Here is a 16,715-nt window from a genome sequence, read left to right as displayed (position 1 = left end):
CCATGAAATTGCAGGTTTTGAGCCAAAATATAGCTGTAGCAAATTCCTGTTAAATGTTCCTTGAACTAGCACTGCCTGCAGTGCTTTCTTGCTTTCTGAGACAGGACTATATTAGTGCATCCTTTATCCTTGAACGTTCCCTCTTACTGTAGTTACCTTTTCCTAGTCATTATCTTCCTTTATTTTTACCTTAACTCAGTTTCAAGTTTACCTTCCTGTTCCTACTGTCAAGCACTCCTCTTTGCTAGCTCTTTCTCTATCGGGGCTTGAATTTAGTTCTAAACCCTTGCCTTGACTGCCTTGAATGTACCTATTTGATTGCCAGGATCCATGGGCACAGCTGACAATCTAGATGGTGTTCCTTCTCCACTGAATTGTCTTTGAGTTACTTTTACTTCTTCACCATAGGTATCAACTCCACAGACCCTGACTTAACATGTATATCCTAAATGTGGGCATTTGCAGTCAGTATCATAAATTGAGGTTGAAGCACTTACTGAGCTGAAGGCTTACTGTGGGGAGTTTCTGGGTGCTTTACTCCATATTCACTTTATTGTTAATGTTATATGTTATATGTCAGCGAACACATCTCCCAGTATGTGGATTTCTTTTTACAAGACTTTGTGAAAAAACTACCAAGCTATGTAAAAGATACGGGTGACTTTTTAAATAAGATCAAAGATATTACTTGGGAAGAGGGCTTTTTTCTGCTTGCTTTAGACATTGAATCATTATATACTAGCATTGACCATAAAACAGGTCTAAATGCAGTAAAACATTTTCTTGAAACTAGAGTTTGTGAATTTTACGAACATAACAAAATGCCGTTGGACTTGATATCATGGTGCCTACACAATAACTTTTTTCTTTTTGGGCATGACACCCTAAAGCAACTATGCCTGTTTGCATGTTGGCTGGTGGGAGGAACAGATCCTAAAGAAAGAACATCAAGATCTTTATAATCAACATGTATTGTACTGGTTACGTTACATTGACGATGTTTTTTTAATTTGGAAGGGAGATGAGGAGAGTGCTACTAATTTTATTTCTACTCTTAATCAGAACTCTATGAATCTATATTTCACCTCCCAAATTAGTAACACCACAATAGAATTTCTTGATGTAAGAATTTTGGTATCAAACAATAGATTAGAGACAACATTGTTTAGAAAGCCCACAGCAGCAAATAGTACTCTGCATGCCAGTAGTAGTCATCCAAAGCATTTGATTGACAGTATTCCATATGGCGAAATGCTGCGGATTAAGCGTATTTGCAGTACAACTAAAGAATTTGAAAACTGTACATACAATGCTATGCAGAGACTGAAGAAAATAGGGTATAGTGACAAGATTTTGACACAAGCCTTTATTAAATCACAGGGCAGACCAAGAGAGACACTGTTACAAAGTAATGAAAAAGCAAAAGGGGCGTTAGAAATTGAAACCGGTCCCAGACTAATCACAACATATAGTAGCCAAGAAAGAAGAATTAAATCTATTATAAGAAATAATGGGCCCATTGTATTAACAGATGGGGTGCTGGGACCCTGCCTTCCCAGCTTTCCAACCATTACCTTCAGGAAGGCTAAATCCATGCGGAGCCAGTAAGAACAGTCCGGAGGTAGGAACTACGGGTACATGGCTCAAACCAAGACAAGGTTTTTTTTAATGTTCTTCTTGCCGTGCGTGTAAGTTTGGTATTAACACCACCAAATACACAACCCCATTTTCTGATAAGGACTATGACATTCTTGTCCAGTCACTACTAGTTAGCAGGCTGGATTATGGCAATTCGTTATTTGCAGGAATGTCGGACTACTTATTTAGAAAATTACAATTGGTCCAGAATGCCGCAGCAAAAGCAGTTTGCAATAAGAGAAAGTTCGACTCTGCCACAAGCTGTCTGAGAGCCTTACACTGGCTGCCCATGAGACAAAGAGCCATGTTTAAAATGCTATGTATTGCCCATAAAACAATCCACAATACAGGCCCTTACATTCTTCGAAATAGAATTAAGTTCTATGCTCCAGCGCGGAACCTACGTTCGCAAGCCTCAGCCAAAGCAGCCACCACTCGGATTAAGCTTTCCAGAATGGGCGGAAATGCTTTTTCACACATTGCTGCGAAACGTTGGAATGAACTACCGATCAATCTCAGACTCACAGACTCCTATTCCATCTTCAAAAAAAAACTAAAAACTGCACTATTCCCTACTCCATAATAACCAATATGCTCTCAGGTTAATGCTTTGGTTTTACTGTTATTTTTTGCAGCGCCGTGATATCCTTGCAGGATGAATGTCGCGCTTTACAAATACACCTAACAATAACAATAACAATAACATTCAGGGCAATTACAACTGCCACACTGAATATGCTGTATATGTTCTGGCGTGCACCTGCGGTTTGCGTTATGTGGGAAGTACCAAGCTGCAGGTGCACGTCAGAATATTGCAGCATATGAGGGCCATAGTCAACAATGACACATCCTACCCTGTAGCAAGACATTTTAAAAGCACACATGATAATGATCTGAGTTGCCTTTCGTACTTTGTGATTAATGCAATTTCACCCCTAAGAAGAGGGGGCAACAAGGAAAAGATGTTAAGACAACTTGAATCTCGAACCATTTTGGAGTTAGATAGCAAAGTTCCGCATGGACTAAACACAACTGAAGATATGCACAATTTTTTATAATGGGAAAGATTCCTTTGTGCATTACAAATGTATTCTTTATGATTTTTTCAGCTATTCTAATGTTGTTTATACCTTTTTACCTTTGCAGGTAGTTTGATATGATGCATTTATCTTTTTCTAAATATTTTATATATAGCAGAATTTTAGCTGCTTTCCATTTTTAACACTTAATGATTAGTCTCATCACATTTTTTTAGGGGGGTTATTTATATAAAAAGACCTTTTTTTAATGAAAAAGATTTTTTTGGGGTATTAGCACCATGAATTACAAGTTGCACTTGCACTAGACATATGACACTTTCTGGCACTAAACACATGATACAACAGACATGGACGATAATGTGTTTTATATTTAAACATAAATTAATTTTTTATGCATTTTGATATGGCGGAGTTAAAATCATGTACGAGCTTGACATCTGTCTCATCTAACTATATTGCTTGAGACTAAAGGGAAAGATATTGCAATTAAACAGCATTCAGGCTGAAATAATTAAGTTGCCCATTATATGTTTTCTAACAATGGTGCAAACATCGGTTTCCAGCAGTGTTACAATAATATGCTGTAGGATTAATTTAAGCAAGGATAACATAATTCCGTGCAGGTTGCACCTTTCCCATCAACATATGGTGTTACAATTGAAAGGCATTTGTTGGATATTGATGGATTTTTTACATATTTATATTGTGTATTATGTCAGAGACATGTATTTATATTTGTATCTTATTTATTGACAATTTATTGATGTTATTGTTTTAAAATCCATTAAAATGTGTATATAATAAAATTCATTTTTTACATATATATCAAGTTTCCATTCAGCACTGGAGATGTAGTTGTAACATTTGCATTTGTATTTGTACAGCAATACTTTGCACATTTGCCTGCTCATGCATTATCTGTAATATGGCCGTCACTAAGCATAATGATACTAAATCACGGAAGATTTCTTCCATGTCTATGACCATGTGACACAGGAAGTAATTCACCCAGCATGATTAAAAATGTTTTGGCGGAATGGCTCTTGGTGTGTGAACAAGGGCACGGCTGTGCTCGAAACGCGTCACAGAGTAAAAGAATAAAATCTACCTGCCATTTCTATCGGGGTCTGTTTCCCTCTGTTCGCCGCTGCTGCTGCTGGTGCGCTGCTGTGGAGGTTCAGAGAGTTCGTTTTGCTACATTTGGAGTTGCGGTAGTTGGGTGCTTCCGGCAACAGACCCCCTTTCTACAAGTCGGCAGCCGTCCACAACCAAAATTGAAGGAGGAATTCCGGAGAGGAATATTTGGCGGCAGCCCCCTACAGCAGCTGTGATCGGTGACACTAACCAGAGGACGATGGCGGCTGGGTCGGAGGACCTGCCGAACGCGAAATCAGGTGGTGAGTCATTCAGCATTGATGCGTAGGTGGGGAGGTGATAGATACGAGCAGTGTGTGTGAGGACGACAGACGCCTACCTCCAGTAGCAATTACTTTTACTCTAAACCATGTCCGCCAGCATAGAAAGAGAACGGGAAGTGGCGGCAGATGCATTATTTGGTAATCTGCCCAACGTTACTGCAAGCATAAGAAGCTCGCACAATAATGTGGTAGATGCAGACAAAGACATCAAGGAATTGCTGAAAATATTAGAAAAGAAAATGAGAAGTGAAACAACCAAATGGTGGGAGCACAAATCTTTGACCAAATACGAGGAAACTGGGAGAGTCCCTCGAGGACTCAGAATTCTGTTAGCACCAAGTTTCGAGGAGCCAAATCCTGAAATGCTCAAGGAGTGGGGAGAAAGTAATTTGGCCGCCTCCATGAACCTTGTCAAAATCCTAATAAAATATGCTATCATAGATCGACAAACACTTATCATGGAAATAGACAGAATTAATGAAGAACTTAACAAGTCAGAATTAAAAGATTACATTGCAAAAACACGTTTGGAGATTGCTGAAAGGCTGAACAAACATGAAGAAAAAATTAAGAAACGCAAAGTACACAAATTCGCCCGTGATTTAATGGATTATCAGCAAGGGCAAATCTATATATTTGCACGAAAATTTGAACATGTTAAAAAACTGAGGTTTGAAGACAGACGACTAGGCAAGATCCCCCAGCATATACAAGTAGAATCCAATAAAGGTGATGAAGCTTCTGGAACGGATGAGGAATCACTAACAAGTGAGTCGGGCTCTGATGGAGATCATTTTGTAAATAACGAAGATGTGGAAATACTAAGCCTGGGTGAGGAGGTGGATTTTTTAGTTATAGACAGACGCCAAACATTGAGACCGAGAAATCGCAACAAACAAGTAAGCGAAAAAAGAGAAATGCAAGAAGAAAGGCAAGGCGCCAATGTCGAAAAAATGCCTCAAAAGAAAAAGCAACAATGGCAGAGAAAGAGGCGATAGAAGAGCAGACTATCATTAATCTGTCTAATGTTACACTATCACAAGCAGAAAAACAACTTTTATCTTTAGGACTCAGTTTCTGCCCTGAAAGCTCTATCAACTATTCCAATACCAGAATTTACATTTTTTGTTTCATTCGAAAGCTGAAATTAAAGAAATTCTTTACAATCAAGTCTGGTTTGGAATCATCCAGGACACCTCAGGCAATAGAACATGTCAATATTGCAGAACTCCAAGTTTCTGATGTACCTGCCTTGTTGGCTTTACAAGGATTATATAATGAAGACATTACAACACAGGAGACATGTGATAATGTCGTAACTAGCACCCAGAGCAGATTACAAGATATAAGAATCAGCCAAAAAGGAGCAGGGATCAGCCCTTTCAAACCGAAAAGTACATTTCTTCCCATGATGCCTAAAGATTCAGTCGATATTTTCCATGAATGTGTTATCGAGAACATTAAAAAATTGTGTGCTCAAGTGAAGAAAAATCCTAAGAAATCTCTTTTCAAAAATCAACAATATGCCCAACTTATAAAAAAACTAGGAAAAAACCATGAAATAATTGTGAATACATCTGATGAGGGAGGAAATATAGTGTTATGGCCAAGAAAGGAATATATCACAGAAGCAAAGAGACAGCTGGACAATAAAGATTGTTATATAAAAACGAAAATAAAGGAATATAACAAGGCGAAAGAAACATTAAGGAAACAACTATTACAATACAAAAGGGAAGGTCTAATTTCAATGAATGAATACAAATTTTTAAACATTGAGTTCCCTGTGATGCCAATCATGTATTTAATTCCTAAAGTCCACAAACAGATTCGGCCAGTACCAGGAAGGCCAATCATCTCGGCCATTAATAGTGTCAGCGAACACATATCCCATTATGTGGATTTCTTTTTACAAAACTTTGTGAAAAAACTACCAAGCTATGTAAAAGATACGGGTGACTTTTTAAATAGGATCAAAGATATTACTTGGGAAGAGGGCTTTTTTCTGATTGCTTTAGACATTGAATTATTATATACTAGCATTGACCATAAAACAGGTCTAAATGCAGTCAAATATTTTCTTGAAACTAGAGTTTGTGAATTTTACGAACATAACAAAATGCTGTTGGACTTGATATCATGGTGCCTACACAATAACTTTTTTCTTTTTGGGCAAGATACCCTAAAGCAACTAAGAGGCGTGGCTATGGGATCCTGTTTCTCCCCCAGCTATGCCTGTTTGCATGTTGGCTGGTGGGAGGAACAGATCCTAAAGAAAGAACATCAAGATCTTTATAATCAACATGTATTGTACTGGTTACGTTACATTGACAATGTTTTTTTTTAATTTGGAAGGGAGATGAGGAGAGTGCTACTAATTTTATTTCTACTCTTAATCAGAACTCTATGAATCTATATTTCACCTCCCAAATTAGTAACACCACAATAGAATTTCTTGATGTAAGAATTTTGGTATCAAACAATAGATTAGAGACAACATTGTTTAGAAAGCCCACAGCAGGAAATAGTACTCTGCATGCCAGTAGTAGTCATCCAAAGCATTTGATTGACAGTATTCCATATGGCGAAATGCTGCGGATTAAGCGTATTTGCAGTACAACTAAAGAATTTGAAAACTGTACATACAATGCTATGCAGAGACTGAAGAAAAGAGGGTATAGTGAGTGACAAGATTTTGACACAGGCCTTTATTAAATCACAGGGCAGACCAAGAGAGAGACTGTTACAAAGTAATGAAAAAGCAAAAGGGGCGTTAGAAATTGAAACCAGTCCCAGACTAATCACAACATATAGTAGCCAAGAAAGAAGAATTAAATCTATTATAAGAAAAAATGGGCCCCATTGTATTAACAGATGGGGTGCTGGGACCCCGCCTTCCCAGCTTTCCAACCATTACCTTCAGGAAGGCTAAATCCATGCGGAGCCAGTTGGTTAAGAACAGTCCGGAGGTAGGACCTACGGGTACATGGCTCAAACCAAGACAAGGTTTTTTTAAATGTTCTTCTTGCCATGCGCATAAGTTTGGTATTAACACCACCAAATACACAACCCCATTTTCTGATAAAGACTATGACATTCAGGGCAATTACAACTGCCACACTGAATATGCTGTATATGTTCTGGCGTGCACCTGCGGTTTGCGTTATGTGGGAAGTACCAAGCTGCAGGTGCACGTCAGAATATTGCAGCATATCAGGGCCATAGTCAACAATGACACATCCTACCCTGTAGCAAGACATTTTAAAAGCACACATGATAATGATCTGAGTTGCCTTTCGTACTTTGTGATTAATGCAATTTCACCCCTAAGAAGAGGGGGCAACAAGGAAAAGATGTTAAGACAACTTGAATCTCGAACCATTTTGGAGTTAGATAGCAAAGTTCCGCATGGAGTAAACACAACTGAAGATATGCACAATTTTTTATAATGGGAAAGATTCCCTTGTGCATTACAAATTTATTCTTTATGATTTTTTCAGCTATTCTAATGTTGTTTATACCTTTTTACCTTTGCAGGCAGTTTGATATGATGCATTTATCTTTTTCTAAATAGTTTATATATAACAGAATTTTAGCTGCTTTCCATTTTTAACACTTTAATGATTAGTCTCATCACATTTTTTAGGGGGTTATTTATATAAAAAGACATTTTTTGAATTAAAAAGATTTTTTAGGGGTATTAGCACCATGAATTACAAGTTGCACTTGCACTAGACATATGACACTTTCTGGCACATAACACATGATACAACAGACATGGACGATAACGTGTTTTATATTTTAACATAAATTAATTTTTTATGCATTTTGATATGGCGGAGTTAAAATCATGTACGAGCTTGACATCTGTCTCATCTAACTATATTGCTTGAGACTAAGGGGAAAGATATTGCAATTAAACAGCAGTCAGGCTGAAATAATTAAGTTGCCCATTATATGTTTTCTAACAATGGTGCAAACATCACAAACATTGCGTAGTTTAAAGGACAATGCACGGTTTCCAGCAGTGTTACAATAATATGCTGTAGGATTAATTTAAGCAAGGATAACATCATTCCGTGCAGGTTGCACCTTTCCCATCAACATATGGTGTTACAATTCAAAGGCATTTGTTGGATATTGATGGATTTTTTACATATTTATATTGTGTATTATGTCAGAGACATTTATTTATATTTGTATCTTATTTATTGACAATTTATTGATGTTGTTTTTTTTAAATCCAAAAAAATGTGTATATAATCAAATTCATTTTTTACATATATATCAAGTTTCCATTCAGACCTGGAGATGTAGTTGTAACATTTGCATTTGTATTTGTACAGCAATACTTTGCACATTTGCCTGCTCGTGCATTATCTGTAATATGGCCGTCACTAAGCATAATGATACTAAATCACGGAAGATTTCTTCCATGTCTATGACCATGTGACACAGGAAGTAATTCACCCAGCATGTTTCAAAATGTTTTGGCAGAATGGCTCTTGGTGTGAGAACAAGGGCACGGCTGTGCTCGAAACGTGACACAGAGTAAAAGAATAAAATCTACCTGCCATTTCTATCGGGGTCTGTTTCCCTCTGTTTGCCGCTCCTGCTGCGCTGCTGTGGAGGTTCGAAGAGTTCGTTTTGCTACACATATACATATATATATATATATATATATATATATATATATATATATATATATATATATATATATATGTGTGTGTGTGTGTGTGTGTGTGTATATATATATATATGTGTGTGTATATATATATATATTACCTACTGGCGGTCGCCAGTAGGTAGTTATAGTTAGGACCATGTTTCCATAGGAAATCCGCAACATTCTATTTTGAAAAACTTTGGCGCCGGTTGACGAATCCTCGCGAATTTTTCAAAATAGGTGGGGCGCTACGCTCCGCTCCTACCCTGAAAGTCTCGGGGGGATTCGTCAAGCGGGGGCTGAGATAAAAGGGGGGTCCCAAAACGCGTTTTTCCCATGCATTTTTCCATAGGACCTTTAGACACAGCTACAGCCCGAACGGCTGAACAGAATTACTTGAAATTTGGCAGAGAGGTAGTCCTCAGGTCAAGGAAGTGCCTTTTGTAGGTTTGGTGTAAATTTGTTCAGTAGATTCTGAGAAAATAGCCTTTAAATCAATATATATATCTGAGCCAGCTTACGGTGCGCTTACGGTACGCTTACCGTACGCGTACGGTGGCGTGCGCGAGCGCGATTCTGATTGGCCCTTAGATCTTAGTAAACATTCGAATCGGTCGAAACCAGGAAGCGGCGGCCGCCATTTTCTCTCTCGCACTCTGAGGGGGGAGCTGATAAACAAATGCCAAAAACATATAAAGGGGCTGTTTAGACAGCGCCCATGCACATAACCATGTTAGTTGAGTCTTCAAAGATCCCCCAAGGCAAAAAACGGTAATTTTTTATTTTTCGAAAATTTCGCCGATTACGCTTACCGTACGCTTACCGTACGCGTACGGTAAAAAATTATTACAAAAAAAAAAAACCCACTCTCTCCACCCCGTGTGCAAATGGTGGCCGAAGGCCACCATTTGTGCATGGCATATAAGAGCACAGCATTTCCCCAAAAAATTTCAACAGATTACCTATCACAAGGAAGCGCATAATATGTCCTCCATGTGCGCACGGTGCGCGAAGCGCATCGTGCGTACATGGCCCATCTAGCGTAACGTGGGCACCGCGTGCCCACCGTGCGTGCACGGCACTAACTGTGTAAAGTGGGCGCGCGGTGCGCGCACGGAACGAACTGCGTTAAGTGGGCGCGCACGCCACGAATGGCGTAAAGTAACTTAGCATTTAAAAAACCGTACAAATTCACTGAAAAAACCATAGGTTTCACACACGTTATAGTTAGGAATTAGCATTTAAAAAACCTTGCAAATTCACTGAAAAAACCATAGGTTTCACACATGTTATAGTTAGCGGAAATTTTACTGATAAAAAACCAATGAAATTCCCCCGTTATAGTTAGTGCAGGAAACTATAACTCACGCGACCGCAATCTTCTGCTGATGACATATGTGTCTTTATGAAAAAAAAATATTTGTAATATATGTATAACTAAAAATTTATGGAAGAAGACATGGGTAAATAAGTGTCTAAAAACAGTATTAGCATCAGCAGAGGATTGCGGTCGCGTGAGTTATAGTTTCCTGCACTAACTATAACGGGGGAATTTCATTGGTTTTTATCAGTAAAATTTCCGCTAACTATAACATGTGTGAAACCTATGGTTTTTTCAGTGAATATATATATATATATATGTATCTCCTACTGGCGCTAGCCAGTCGGTAGTTCTAGTTTCCGTATGAGAGAGTTTTTTGTTTTGCCAATAACTTTGGCGCCACTTGACGAATCTCAAGGAAATTTCCACATAATGTCCCCCTTCTGGTTCAGTTGCTGAGTTGAAAGTTTTGGGATGAGCCCACATGCAGGGGCCGAGGAAAAAAGGATGTCCCAATATGTCTTTTCCTCATGGTATTTCTATGGGGATTTTTCATTTTTCACCAAATTTGGAAAAAAGCCAGATATTGGTCCATAAAGCGTGCTTTTTGTGATGTGGTGTAAATCCGTTCAGTAGTTTCAGAGAAATTAAAGATAAAAAATATAGATATTTGGGGACGCGAGTCCTTGCAGTGGACTTGCGGATCCTACTAAAATTGACTGCCAACACTTCAAACAGAAAGTGTTGGTAGCCATCTTGGGACTTGGCTTGAAGCCGAGTCCCAGAAAAAACAGTAATGGTAAAAATAAATGGGTCATGGTAATACCCCATCTATTTTTTTAACACACATTTTATTAAGTTTTTTCCAAAATGTACCTTCTTTGATTACAATTGTACACCTTTACCAATAGAGTAGTTATACATGAACAGAATAATACAGGGAGTACATTACAGTTGTATTATCAGGTTGTATATGACATATTGCAAGAATACACTATCATTGTCCATCTCCAATAATCATACTACCAGTCGCATCAAAGTCCAGGATCCTATGTGGTGCTCCTTATTTTATTATACCTAACAAACAGTTGAGCCCCCCCTCTCAAAGACTAACTGGGCAACACAAGGAATAAATCTGTTAGTATATGCATACTATGTATATCTACCTGCAAATAAGGATTATACAGTATATATGAAACGCTTTTACATTTGCTTTAATATACACACATATGGACATCAATGCATTTTAATCTGTTCCTCACTGTGTGTCTAGTGCTCGGTTGCATGTTATCTACTCCTACATGTTCTAGTGGCTTAGCTGGGTCACATGTCCGACCGTAGGGCAGATTCCCCAGACGCCACACCAACCCGTTCCTCTCCCTCCCATGCTTTGAATGCCTCCAGCAGCATATCCCAGAACATGGGTATGGGAATCTTACAGAGACCTCTTGCTTCTTCTCTTTGGATTTCCCCGCTTTCAGCAAAGCCCCAGCTCTCAACCTCCTCCCTCCATGCAGCGATTGCTGGTGGCTTAGACGCTTTCCACCGTCTAGTTATCAATCTCTTTGCACTTATCATTGCCAGGTCTCTAAAACATCCCTGTACTTTAAACCCTTTCAGGTGCGGATAGATTCCCAACAAACAGCTTCTTACTGTATGCCATGTTTGACCACCCACCACTCCAGTTAGAGTCTGTGCTATTTGTGCCCAGTAGGCTGTTAGCATGGGGCAAGCCCAGAGCATAAGGACAAAGTTTGTGTTAGTCTCCGTACACCTAGGGCAGTTCGCTGCAGTTGTAGGGAACATCACGTGCAGTCGGTGCGGGGTAACATATGCTTGCTGCGTAATCATGTACTGAATGAATTTGAAGCATGCATTGCGCGAGACCACTTTTGGATAGGCTATAAGGGATGCCCATTCACTATCTGTCAGTTCTTCTCCTAAGTCAGTGCTCCACTTAACGCGCAGGGGGGCACGAGGGGAGGGCATTGTCACATGTATACCTGTATACAACAACTTTGTCAGGTGCCTACCCGACCTCATCAAGTGTAGCATGTGTACCAGCTCATGTGTTATGAGTTCCACGCCATCCGGGTCCCATGTTTTCCTAACAAAGTGGGTAATACCAGCATGCAGTAGGAAAAAGGTGTTCGGCAGACCCTGGGCATGTATGAAGTCTGTGTGTGGCAGCAGGGTGCCCTCATTGAAAAGTGCGTCTACTAAAGTTATTCCATCCTCCTCCCATTTTGCCAATTGATTATGAGTCATGGTTCCCGTGGGGATGGGAAGTCCAAGCAATGGAATGTTTGGCACGTATGGTAGTTATGATGCTGTGTATCTCAATGCTTGCTTCCAATAATGCAGGGCAACCTGCAATAAAGGCGACAAGGTTCCTGCAACCAATCGTGTATTGTGGAACAAGGTGTGCAGTTTCCCTTTGGCTATCATGTTGGGTGTATAGTCAATTTTGTGTAGATTGCGGCCGGCCAGGCAGTACGACAGCCACTGTAGATGGCTCACCATACAATAAGTCCTGAAGTCTGGGGCCCCCAATCCCCCAGCATTTGTTGGAAGTTGTAGTTTTTTCAAACCAATTCTGCATCTCCCATTACCCCATATTAATTCTGTCAATAACGAGTCCTGCCATTTAAATACCTTTGAGGGTATTGTTATTGGGAGTGTAATGAAATAATACAACATCTGTGGTAACCTAACCATTTTAGCTATTGATAAACAGCCTGCAACAGACAGCAGTAGAGTGATCCAGAACGCTGTTTGGGACCGCAGTGAGGCAATCGTGCACCGGAAATAAGCATCCTGGGACCGGTTTCAGGGTTTGACACCCTTCTTCAGCCAGGCTAGGTTGAATCCAGTGGCACAGTGCCATGGGGCACAGGGTCAAGACTGATTTGCATATGGCTGGGTCCAAACTGAGGTGGCGTAGTGGGCAAAAGAACGATGGATTTAACCCAGATCTTTTGACTGGGGGAGAATGTTTGCATTGTCAGCATTCCGTCCATCATTTCTTTGCTGTAACACTTTTTACCCTAAGTGGGATGGGTATGCCCAGATATGGGTCCCTTGCTCACTGCACCACTGGATTCAAGCTATCCTGGCTGAAGAAGGGTGATATACCCTGAAACCGGTCCCAGGATGCTTGTTTCCGGTCCAGGGAGGACCTGGCTTGGCAGTTCGGTCTGGACTGTTCCCATGGGGCACAGGGTCAAGGCTGATTTGCATATGGCTGGGTCCAAACTGGGGTGGCGTAGTGGGCAAAAGAACGATGGATTTAGCCCAGATCTTTTGACTGGGGGAGAATGTTTGCATTGTCAGAATTCCGTCCATCATTTGTTTGCTGTAACACTAATCCATATCGCAGCACCCCTAGCAAATGCAGAATATGTCGTATTGTTCAATTGTCCTCTCCATTTTTTCTGGAGTTGGCCTGCTTTGGCAGCGTTCAGGTGTGTTTCTTGTATAAATACTATTTGTGCCTTACGCCTATTCAACTGTGCATGGATACGATATCTTTTAGGGACAGAACCCATTCCTGCACATTCCACGTGAAAAGTTTATAAGATGCTAGGGTCGTCATTTGTGTGGCGTGTCTATTTTAATGTTTTCCTCTGGTATTTCGCGCTTCTACTTTGCAGTTTTAGTACAGTGCCCAATTATGTGGCCTTGCAACTCCCTAACATACATAACCCAATTATCCCAATACACCGGTCCAACCATAAACATATGCTCGGACAAACGTATGGCATAAGCGGAAACAGTTGAAGCATGATACTTGCAAACGCCAGATGGGGAAGCACTCCAGCCATGTATAGTCTCATTCCTGCATAGTTCTGATATGCTGTACTAGAGATCTGTCCTATGTGAAATACCCTGGGGATAGAGAAAGATAATAGAAAGAGAAAGAAGTAGGAGAACAAAGGGGCATATTTACAACGTGGCGATAAAAAATTATCGCCGCTTTAGCGGCCGTTTTCGGCCGAAAAGCGGCGATAATTTTATCGCTATATTAGCAAGGTCACGCTAACGCGTGAAACCTTGCTTTAGCGTGGGGATTTCTAACGCCCAGCTTTGCATCTCTAATGAGATGCAAAGTGGGCGTTCCTGACCTAACATGACAGGAGAAATGTCGCTAAGCGACATTTCTCCTATCATCAAGCCCCACGCTATGAAGCATAACACCTGTTATCGCTACTTTCCTAACACCTGCTTCAGGATTGAGTTAGCCATGATATCCTATGGAAGGAGGATATCATGGCTAAGTTTGTGAGTCCCTATCAACAAGCTAACGTGAGATTATCGCTGGGTTTCCAGCGATAATCTCACATTAGCCAGTTAGCGTGAGGATTCTTATCGCTATTGAGATAAGCGTTGCTAATAGCACGCTATCTCAGTGATAAAAATCCACGCTAGCTGGCGATAATTATCCTAGCGCTAAGTGCGCTTTGCGATAATTATCGCCGGTTGTTGTTGATATGCCCCAAAGAGAGAAATGGAATTTGCTTTGCCTCATGCCACCAGGGCCTGAACCCTCTGCCTCCCAGATAGACAATATTGTGTCCATATAAAATGACATCCGTGGCTACCAATGTTACGGTAACTTTTCCCACTGCCTTTCGTTAGTGCGCCAATGTAGTCCAACGACTATTTACAGCTAGTTCACTCAGGCAATGGCTTCATCCAGATATGCCCTTTTGTCCAGTGCGCACAATGCTGTTACACAAGCGTTATTCGGGTAGGTTGTCCTCTCATTGCAGTAGGTCTCGGGCAATTTGGGGTGGGTCATAGATGGGAAAAGTAGCTGACTGTTCTCAGAGTCAGTTAATGGCATTCCATCCGAGGATGAATCGCACCTGCTGGTGCCACTTGTTGCTTTCAGTGCCGCCGCCGTCTGCAGCGCAGCTCTTTTACCCGCTATTTTTTCCTCCAGAGTAGGTGCTTTCTCTATACCCCAGCGCGGTCTTCCGGTGCTCATGTGCCCGTTATGCCGTCGTCTCTGGCTCATCCTCCGGGGCTGCCTGTGTTCATCCAAGATCTCCAGGTCCTGGAAGTTAGTTTCTATCCATAACCAAGCAGCATCTGCGTCTTCGAAGAAGTGGCTAGTATTTCCGTGCAACATTTTGAGCTTGGCAGGGAATATTAATGCATAGCATAGGTTGGGCTGCTGCAAATGTTTCTGTACCTCAAAGAAAGTTTCTCTCTGCCTCTGTACTTGCACAGTATAATCTGCAAAGAGGGATTCTGGTGTTTTCATACAGCAGAGGGGCACATTCTGTTGCTTTTCTGAGGAGCGTGTCTCGGTCCTTATAGTTCAGAATTTTCGCCACCAGTTGTCTTGGTGTCAGCCCAGGCGGGCGATTCCCAGTGGGCACCCTATGGGCCCTCTCCACACTGAACATATCTGACAGTCCTTCCGGCACTACAGCAGTGCGGAACCATTGTTCTACAAATTGCATATGTAATTTCTACGCATGTGACCCTCTGCATCATCCACTCTGCTTTGCAGTTCCTTGACTTGCTGCTGCAGTTGCATGACCGCTTCTGTCTGTGCTTTGCGCCACGGAGTTATCTCTGACAGGGTCAGTGTATGCTTCTGAACGGGCTGCTACTGGTTATTCCACCTTGTGCAATAGAGGAGTACACCACTCACACCCCACTGTGCAGTTACACACTCTGGTTCCAAAGGTGAGGGGGGGCAGTCCATGAAACACACTGATATGTAATTACCAGTTTCTGCTCGATCCACTTTTGTCTTTGATGCAGTATTTGATGCTTGCATGCCTTTTCCTCTGCACGCAGATAAGTACACCAGACTGTGCGGTTTAATCCTTGGCACTTGTACAACTCGTAGATTTTGCTGGAGATCTTCTGCCGCGCAGTAAACAATTTGCAATGCGGGGAGAGAGGGGAGGTATCTGTTCCTTGTTTCCGCCGTGCTCAGTTATTTATTGCGCGCCCCACTGAGGAGTGATTCCTCGCGTTGCATCCGGCAGCGGACTTCTCTATGCTTCCTGGGCTTTCGGGAGGACCCAGAGCACCTCGCCTCCCTGCAACTCCGCAGGGCACCAGCGGCCCTCATCCCAACAGCTTCACATCACCAACCGCCTTCAAAACAGTAAGTCCATGAGGGTCTCAATTTTGCAGCCCAGCCTCGTCAGATCCCGCACCGCACAAATCGTCACTTGTGCCCTCTTACTGCGTTGTTTCCATGGGTGTCGCAGATCACCTCGCCTTCGTCTTGTCCTATTTCTTTCACACCTGGCAGGATCGATCTTTCAAGTCGCGCCATCCGACTCACGCATCGGTTAACTAGGTCCGCATGGTGTTCAGTTCACTATCATGCACAGATCATGCCTGTTGGCCGCACCGGGCCCAAGCCGGAGGCCTGTCGCGTACTTCACATGCCCGGCCGTGAGTTGGATCGTCGTTGGTAGGCTTAGCGTTGTCGGTGCTCGACCGGAGACGTGTCATATCGGTGCCCACTTAACAGCTGTGAAGGGGCACCATGGATGAGTGGATATATGGGGGATGGAGGAAAGTTATCGGCCCGGTCCCAGAGATCCGTGATCAGGCATCCGCCATCTTCCACGGCTGGTCATCCCCCTTGGGATACCCCA

Source organism: Triturus cristatus, chromosome 2_2 (genome assembly GCF_964204655.1).
Source record: "Triturus cristatus chromosome 2_2, aTriCri1.1, whole genome shotgun sequence".
Classification (NCBI taxonomy): domain Eukaryota; kingdom Metazoa; phylum Chordata; class Amphibia; order Caudata; family Salamandridae; genus Triturus; species Triturus cristatus.
Note: the sequence above shows the minus strand (reverse complement) of the source record.